The sequence below is a fragment of the Neophocaena asiaeorientalis genome, unplaced genomic scaffold (genome assembly GCF_003031525.2).
Source record: "Neophocaena asiaeorientalis asiaeorientalis breed wild unplaced genomic scaffold, Neophocaena_asiaeorientalis_V1.1 scaffold86, whole genome shotgun sequence".
NCBI classification, from domain to species: Eukaryota; Metazoa; Chordata; class Mammalia; order Artiodactyla; family Phocoenidae; genus Neophocaena; species Neophocaena asiaeorientalis.
Genome location: NW_020175039.1, coordinates 12,664,890 through 12,674,279, shown reverse-complemented (window position 1 = coordinate 12,674,279; position 9,390 = coordinate 12,664,890). Strand labels below are relative to the sequence as shown.

The window sequence follows — 9,390 nt, the reverse complement described above, 5'->3', positions numbered from 1 at the left end:
AGTTTTTACCTAATATTCTTTTCCTGTTCCAGGATCCTGTTGATAAACTGAAGATAAACTGCCAGCTATTCCTCCTGCAACGAAGGGTTTATTTAGAATCAGCAGAGGATTGTAATACAGGGTCTGCAACCACGGCAAGCCACACACAAGTCCAAGCACAACAAAGGAAGAACTCTTTTATGAAGAAGAAAAGGAAATTTACAGGGCTATAGTAAGTAAAGAATCCATGGCTTTTCATGTTGTTGGACTCTGCTGTCACAGAGCTTGAGCGCTCCCCCTTCTGGTCTCTCAACTCTGTTTAATTGAGGCTTCTGTTTATTTTTTACAGTCCCATCCAGGATACCACATTACATTTACTTTGTCTCCTTAGGTTTTTCTTGGCTGTGAGATTTTCCCAGACTTCCCTTGTTTTTGATGAACTTGACAGTTTTGAGGAGCACTTGTCAAATACTGAAAGTTCTTCAGTTGGGATTTATCTGAAATTTTCCTCACGATTAGAGTGAAGTTATGTATTTTGGGGAAAAGATACTACAGAGGTGAAGTGTCATTTTCATTACATCATATGATGGGTACGTACTATCAGTATTAGGTATGACTGTTGATGTTAATATTGGTTCCCCGACTGAGGTAATGCTTGTCAGTCTTCTCCATTGTAAAATTACTCTTCATTTCCCCTATTCTATGCTGTACTTTTTGGAAGAAAGTCACTATGTGCAGCCCATATTTAAGGAGTGGGGAGTTATACCCCATTGCTTTGAGAGCAGAATATTTATATAAACTATTTGATATTCTTCTGCAATGAGTTGTCTCTTCTCCAGAATTTATGAATGCAGTTAATCACTTATTTACATAAATATGGGTTCAGGTCTTTACATGGTTTCACACTGTTTTGGGTTAAGTTGTGTCTCCTGAAAATCTATATGTTGAAGTCTTAACCTCTAGTACCTCAGAATGTGACTCTAATTGGAGATAGGGCCTTTAAAGAGGTGGTTAACTTAAAATAAGGCATTTGGCGTAGGTTCTAATCCAATCTGACTGATATTCTTATAAGAAGAGGAAATTTGGAGAAACAGAGTGGTACCAGGGATGTGAGGACATAGCAAGAAAGTGGCCATCTGCAAGCCAGGGAGAGAGGCCTTAGGAGAAACCAGATCTGCTGACACCTTGATCTTGGTCTTCTAGCCTCCAGAACTGGGAGAAAATAAACTTCTGTTGTTTAAGCCACCTAGTCTGTGGTATTTTTTTATGTGATCCAAGCAACCTAATACAGATACTTTATTTCATTTATTGCTGAATATCCATTTTATGGGCATACCACAGCTTGTTTATTCATTGGCCTATTGAAAGACATCTTAGTTGCTTCGAGTCTTTAGTGATTATAAACATTTGGTGCTATAAACATTCACATGCACGATTTTCTTTGGATATAGAATTTTAAATCAGTTGTGTTTCCTCTGCTTCATCCCTGATAGTTTTCCTTGTTCTTAAATCTGTTTTGTTTGAAACTAATATACTGCTTCAGCTTCTTAAAAAGTTAGTATTATCATGAGCTATCTTTATTTTTAACCTAAGTCTTTATATTTAAAGTGGGTTTCTTGCAGACATCATATATTTCAGATTTGTTTTTATAGCCATTCTGAAAATCTCTGTCATTTCATTGGTATATTTAGATCATTTATATTTAAAATGATTACTTTACTAGCTTTGTCTTTTAACCTTTATACTTGCTTTATAAGTGATTGATCTACTACCTTTACTATATATTTGCCTTTCCAGTGAGGCTTTTTCTTTCTTATGTTTTCTTATTATTAATTAGTGTCTTTTCTTTTTAGCTTAGAGAAATCCTTTAAACTTTTCTTGTAAGGATGGTTTATTGGTGATGAACTCTTTTAGCTTTTGCTTATCTGGAAACCTCATAATCTCTTTCAATTCTGAATGACAACATTGCTGGGTAGAGAATTCTTCGTTGGAAATTTTTTCCTTTCAGCACCTTGGATATATCATGTTACACTTTCTGATCTGTAAAGTTTCTGCTGAAAAATCTGGTGATTGTCTTATGGGGTTTCCCTCGTACATAATAGTTGTTTTTTTTTTTTTTTTGCTGCTTTTATAATTCTCTCTTTACCCCTAACTTTTACCATTTTAATTATAATGTGTCTTGTTGTGTTTCTCTTTAGGTTCATCTTTTGGAACTCTCTGGGCTTTCTGAGCCTGGATGTCTGTTTCCGTCTCCAGATTAGGGAAGTTTTCAGCCATTATTTCCTCAAATAATTTTTCTGTCCCTTTCTCTCTCTCTTGTCCTTCTGGGAAGCTAATAATATGAATGTTATTCTGCTTGATATCATCCCAGAGTTCCCGTACAGTATCTTCACTTTTAAAAATTCTTTTTACATTTTGTGGCTCTGTCTGGGTGATTTTCATTGCTCTGTCTTCTAGCTTGCTGATTTGTTCTTTTACTTCATCCAGTCTGCTGTTGAATTCCTAAAGTGTATTTTTCACTTCAGTTATAACTTCTCTTCTATATTTTATTATATTTTCTATCTCTATGTTGAAGCTCACTGTGTTCATCCATTCTTCACCTGAGTTCGGTGAGCAACTTTATGACCATTACTTTGAACTCTTTATCAAGTAGGTTGCTTATTTCCATTTCATTAAGATCTTTTTCTGGGGGGTTGTCTTGTTCTTTAGTTCAGTTTGGGATTTGTCTGTCTCCTCATTTTTCCTAACTCTCTATTTATATGTATTAGGTGAAACAGGCTACCTCTCTCAGTCTTGAAGGAGTGTCCTTATGTAGGATATTAACTGTGGGGCCTGGAAGTGAAGTCTCTCTTGGCCACCAGAGTCAGGCACTAAAGAGGTGTCCCTTGTATGGGCTGTGTGTACCTGTCAGCTATAGCAGGGCTGCAGCTTCTGTGTAGGGTGGGTGAGGCACAGAGTGCTTGCCTGGCCTAGTTGTGGTGTGGCTGCTACATGGGGTGAATACGGGTTTGGGGCACTCACCCAGCTGGGTTGTGACATGGGGTGGGCAGATCACATGCACTGGTGCTAGCAGGTTAGAGAGAGGGCACCAAAAATGGCACTTACCAGTTCTGTCATGAGCTAGTTAGGATGAGATTACAAAAATGGCACCCACCAGTGCTTCCATCCCTGGCGAAAGTCCCAGCAGTTTCCTGCTTCTCCAGCTGCAGCTTTAAATCTGTAAGTAGACTTCCTTTTCTTATGTTCTAGGCATTTTCAAACTGTTGCTTTTGTGCTGGATATCAGTGCAAATGGAACAGTTCATGGGCCCTTTAAGAGAGGAGTCTCCATTCCCTACAATGCTATGGTTCTCCTGGACTTAATCCACATTGATTTTCAAAACTGGATATTTTGGGTGCTTGTCTTCTGGTGCTGGATTCAAGGGTCAAGGTGCCTGATGTGGGGATCAATTCCTTCACTCCTTGAGGGAAAGCTTTATATTTTTGGTGTATCTCTTGATTGTAGGTCACTGCTCCTGGGGTATCATCCAGGGTGAGACTGTATCTCTGTTTCTCCTACCTGTTTCCATGTGCCTCTTATCCTTTGTTGTAGACACACTGTTCGTCTACTTTTCAGGTCCTTTTCAGAGGAAAATCATTCCATATGTAGCTGTATATTTGTTGTGTCCATGGGAGCAGCTGAGTTCAAACCCAAAATATTTTATTTTATCTACATTTATCTCTTTTCTGAGTTCATGATCTAATGACCTATATCATTTTACTTCCCAGAATGAACAGTAAGAAGTTAGTATATATTTCTATCTTTTTAGCCCCTTCTGTCTATGAAATGATTTCCATGGATTACATCATTTTTCTTAGGTTATCTATTGTTTATCTCCTTTAAATAAACTTATACTACTTATATAATTTTGTTTCAGTAATATATTTTATATTCTGTATATGAAATTTGAGGGAATCAGTCTTACATACTTCTATCTCCTTCTTTTCCCAGTTATCATTTCCGTCATTTCCAGTTCTAAAATTCTTCTCCCCAAACCTCTTCTCTATAACTCCTACTGTGTTTTAGACGGCTTGTTTTCTTTTCATTACTTCTCGGATGGATTTGATTTTTTGTGATTCTTTTTACTTCTTTCCTGAGCTCTGAAAGATTATGTTTCATCTCACTTTGTTGTTTCACTATGTTTTTTTCTGAGTTTTTGTAATTCTTCTTTGAGCTCTTTGATTACTTTACTTGGTTATATTGAATTTATGGCAATATGCTTGGCCTACATTTTTATCTGTTTGGTGGCAATATTTTTTCTAGTTATTGTTTTTGGTCTGCCTTTTGCTTTTTCTGTTCCTTTCTTCTTAAAAAGTATTTTTAAATGATTTTGTCTGTGCTGTATCCTTTTAACATTATTATAATTCACTTTTTATCACATTTGAGTCAGCTATTTGCACTAAGCCTATGTGGGAATATGTGTGGGCAATAGTATAAGTGGCAGAGATTAATTTGTATATGAGTTGTTTAGGCTTTATTTGCCCTCCTGTTCCCATATAATCTATTGTCTTTTCAGTTGCCCAAAATGACTAGAATTAAGACTCTCCTTAGACTCACCTGCAGAATATTTTCTGTAAAGATGGCATGCCTGTGTCATCTCATTCTGTAGTACCAAATCTAATCTTGGGAAAGTCCAGTTCCCAGTCCATTTGTTTTGTTCCTATTGTTCTAAATAATGTACATCAGTCAGTATCTCAGCAGGCTGGGTAGAGGAGAATGAACTATCAAAGGGAAATGAGATGGCCAATCACAGCAAAGTAGAAGGAAACCCTGGAGGATCTGTCGTCACAGAACTCAAGGAAGAAAGTATTTTAAAAAGGAGAGAGAGGCCAATTATGTGAAATGCTCTTAGGAAGTCCTGTAAAATGAAGAATTAAAACTTTCTTTGAGTCACAAAGATTATTTGCATTATTAAAATGTGTTTTCATTGGTGGTATAATAGAAGCCATACCGAAATGGGTGAAGAGTCAATAGAGAGTAGAGATACTAAAGGCAGAGAGCTCTTTACAAGAGTTAGGGGAGAAAAGAGACAGAAGAATAGGTTAGGAGAATGTAGGGTCCAGGGACACTTTATTTTTCTTAATTTTTAAGAGAATGATTAAAGCATGTTTAAATAGTAAAGGGTAGGGTCTAAGAGAGAGATAGCAGAGAGGCCAGGGAAGATAACCTCAGCCGTGGAGTTATAAGAAGGTGGCAGGTAAGGCCCTTTTTTGGAGGAGGGATATTTCCTCCATTTTCAAAGTAGAAAAATAGGTGAATCCAGGTGTCTATGTGAGTAGGTCTGTGTATTTGGTGATGAGAGTTGTGAAAACTTCCTTATCATGTTCCTAATTTATTAGCAAAATCAGAGAGAGTGTCATCCATTGAAATTCCAGAGGATAGGGAAGGATCAAAATTTAAGGAGAAAGCAGAAGACTTGAAATGATTATTGTGGAGAGTAGGAAAGCTAGTCAGGCAGTCCTAAGGGCCTTGCTGGGTTGGGAAACCATAAATGTGCCCCACTGTGTTATTTTTCTCCAGCAATTTGGAACCATCCAAAAAAGAAATATTAAAGGAAATGACCCTGGCATCTCAAGCCTGGCTGAAAGAGTTTCTGTGTTGTCTCTCTCTCTCTAACATACTTTAATACTAGACCAAAAAGAAGCTAGTTTGACCTCTGTAGAACAAACTCCCTTTGTTGCTTAACTGAGGAAAATCATGTGGTAGATTCGCCATGTAAGGTATTTCTATTCTCTTAAATAAAAGCTCCCCTTGGAACAGTGATTGGTAAGGCCAACAGGTGGATTCTGAAGTAAGAAATCAAAATCTGCCTTTCATTGATTTTTCAGTCATTTGCCTCAATTCTCTACTTCAAGTTCAATTTGGAGTGCTTTTTACATACTAACATTGTGTCTAGCTGCATGCTAGTCACGATAGATAAAGAAACATGAAGCATAGACTGTTCTTCAAGGAATTCATGATGTTCTGAGAGTTTACTTTTAAGAGACTATTTTCTTAACATTCACATCAAAACTTTGAAGATGTGTTAACTCTTCAAATATTAAATTTATATGTATAAATCTAAAACTAAATTATTTCTAGAGCAATACGTTTTAAAATATACTGTTTCTGTAATACATTTGACTTAGAAATTTCTGGCTTTGCTAGTATTCTGGTAACATTTCTCCTTTAAAAGAGTAACAAACTACATTTATAGAGTTGAAGACATTATTATATGGATATATTTTTTAAAATTAGAGACAGTTCAAATTTTCCCAAATTCTATTTTTTTAATCTATATCAGAATTTGAACTGCTTAATTTTCCCTTACTTCTCATACAATGCTGAGGAATGTCACAAGTGTTAAAAAGAGTTTAAAATAATGTTCTCATGAGGTGATGGATTGTAAGCCACATTTGAGTGTGTTGAAAAGTGAGCAGGAAGAAGTGGTGGAAGAAAAGATAGCAGACAATGATTTCCAGGGGGAAGAAAGTTAACTCCTTTATTGAATCTTAAGTACTGGTGTGCATGAAAATTTTTACTGTGTATATCTAAGCCCAAAATACAGAAAGTGAAATGAAACCTGTCATTTTTAGATGCTTTAGGTCACCTATTCAGAATTACTCAGAAAGAGAGATGCTATAAACCTTTTTGTGCAAGAATTGCTTTTGTAAAAAGCACATGTGGGTAGCTTTCATTTAAGACTAAAATATTTTGAGATCAAAACTTCAACTAGATTGTAAAGTAATTATACCCCAATAAAGATGTTAAAAAAAAAACAAAAAAAAACTTCAACTAGAACCACTGTGAGTGATTTGAATACATACATTGAGACATAAAATGGCACTAATCACATATTTCAGGTGTCAAAATCCCTGGCAGAGTAGATTAGTGAAAAAAAGAAGTTATAAAAGAGCAAGAGAAAAAAATCTAAAAGGGAAAAAAAGATGGTTATAAATGCAACAGATTTCCTCTGAACATTCAAATGTTTTCACTAAACAAGTCAAGAAAGGATAATTTAAAATGTCTACAAGAGAATTTAGAAAGTCAAAATAGATTTGAAAAAGATCATACACGTGACAGCTAAAAGAGTGGTGAGAAATCCCTAATAATTTTTATCTAAGGTCTTTTAATCTCGTTGAATTTGAATGAGATTCTAACTTGGAGACGTTAAGAAATCTAAGATCAGACTGGTTTCTCCTATTGATATTCAGCTGGAAGTGTAAGTCATACATAATTTAAATAAAGAATAATAAATCCATTTGAAAGGGCTAGATCAAACTCATAGAGATATGTATTATTCTCCCAGAACTTTACAGACTCCAAAGGCAAGAGGAAGACCCCAGAAGTCATGCAGTTCATTTTCCTGTTCTAAGAGAGCTCCAGAAAGACAACTTTGTTTCTTCTTACTAAATTTGCAGAGAGGCAGTTGGTATACTGCTCGTCCAAATTCCCCCATTAAATTTTGGTTCAATGATTTATTCTCCATTGTCTTCAACATCTTATTTATTCAACAATTAGCAAAAACCTAGCATACGCATCAAGGCCTGTAAGAACCTTGCCTATGGGGAGGAAAAGAAGAAAAAGTGCAATCCGTATGTAAAGACCTATCTGCTGCCTGACAGATCCTCCCAGGGAAAACGCAAGACTGGACTCTAAAAGAACACGGTGGAGCCGACCTTTCAGGAGACCTTGAAGTACCAGGTGGAGCTTACCCAGCTGGCGACCCAGCAGCTGCGGGTGTCTGTGTGGCACCTGGGCACGCTCGCCCGGAGGGTGTTTCTTGGAGAAGTGATCATCCCTCTGGCCACGTGGGACTTTGAGGACCGCACGACCCAGTCTGCCCATTGGTATCCGCTCCAGGCCAAGGCAGAAAAAGACGAAGACAGTGTTCCCACGAATAACGGAGAACTTGTAGCCCGGGCCAAACTGGTCCTCCCTGCAGGGCCCAGAAAGCTCCAGGAGGCTCCAGAAGGGACAGGAGATCAGCCATCACATAACGGTCAGCTCTGTTTGGTAGTGCTGGGAGCCAAGAATTTACCTGTGCCCTCAGATGGTACCTTAAACTCATTTGTTAAGGGCTGTCTCACTCTGCCAGAACAGCAGAGGTTGAGACTGAAGTGCCCCGTCCTGAAGCAGCAAGCCTGTCCCCAGTGGAAGCACTCCTTCGTTTTCAAAGGGGTCACCCCTTCTCAGCCGAGGCAATCCACCCTAGAATTAACCGTTTGGGACCAGGCCACCTTCGGTGTGAACGACCGCCTGCTGGGAGGCTCCAGGCTTGGTTCCAAGGAAGAGCCAGCGGGCGGCGCAGACTCGTGCTCACAATCAAAGCTCCAATGGCAGAAAGTGCTCTCCAGCCCCAACCTGTGGACAGACATGAACCTCACCCTGCACTGACCGGAGGCTCCGGGCGCAGTGGGTTTTCAGGTGCCGGGGCCTGATGGTCGGCTGCGGGGCTGGGCGTGCGGGCACGGGGGTGGAGGGTGGCGAAGGGCCCTGGGGGTGTGAGCTCTCCCCGTCTACAGCCGTCCTGCTGCTGAGATGTTCTTCCACATTCCTCTATGAGTATTTAGACGGAACCATTATCGATGCTACGTTAGTTAGATCTCAGGTTGGTTATCAGTGCTTTGAGAGATGTGGAAAATGACCCGATTTCAATAAATGTTCAACAGTTTAAAAAAAAATAAAAGTCAGATAATGTAGTAATCCCTGAAGTAACAAAGGTAAATAAGAGGAGCTCTTTCCTTGGGAAACTGACTAAGTGGAATGAACTGGGTGCCCTGGAGGTATGGAGAAGGGACTATAAACCAGATGGAGGGGCCTAAGCAGTGTATTTGAACTTAGTCTTGAAGGTGCAGTATAAATTAGCTAGGAGAAAGAGTGAAAGCAGAACATTTCTGGAAGAGAAAGGAACACATGCAAAGATAAGAGGGTGTGAAGAGTGTGATGGCTTCCAGAAGCTCCACATAGAGTGGGTAAAGGCTACTGCAGGTAGGAGGTGAGGCTAGAGTAACACTTTCCACAATATCTTTTGAGGAATATTAATGCTGCTAGAAGCGCTGAAAAAAATTCTTTCCAGACTTAGTAGATAGAATCTGATGGGAGTTCCCAATAAAAATTGTGGGTTCCGGAGGCTGTAGGAAGGTTTGGTTGGGAGGGCAGGCAAGGTAGGGAGTACTGGAGGCAGAAAGCTTGGAGCAGTATTGGGATAAAAGTCCAGGAAAGGAAGAAAAAACACAAAGGAGCTTACATCTGGAGCAGTGGCTCAGGAGCACGAGGCTGGGGGTGATGTCCGGAGCTTATGTTTCTATCACTACGAGATGGAGGCACCATGGAGATATTATCCAAGAGCACATGATGCTTCAAGTCTGTGCTCCAGTCAGGCTTTGTCCA

General features: G+C 38.9%; 1 pseudogene; it reads left to right on the top strand.

Annotated features, from left to right (window-relative positions):
- The first annotated feature begins 591 nt into the window (after window positions 1-591).
- Window positions 592-8,394, top strand: LOC112411832 (synaptotagmin-like protein 3 pseudogene; annotated as a pseudogene).
- Window positions 8,395-9,390: the final 996 nt, after the last annotated feature.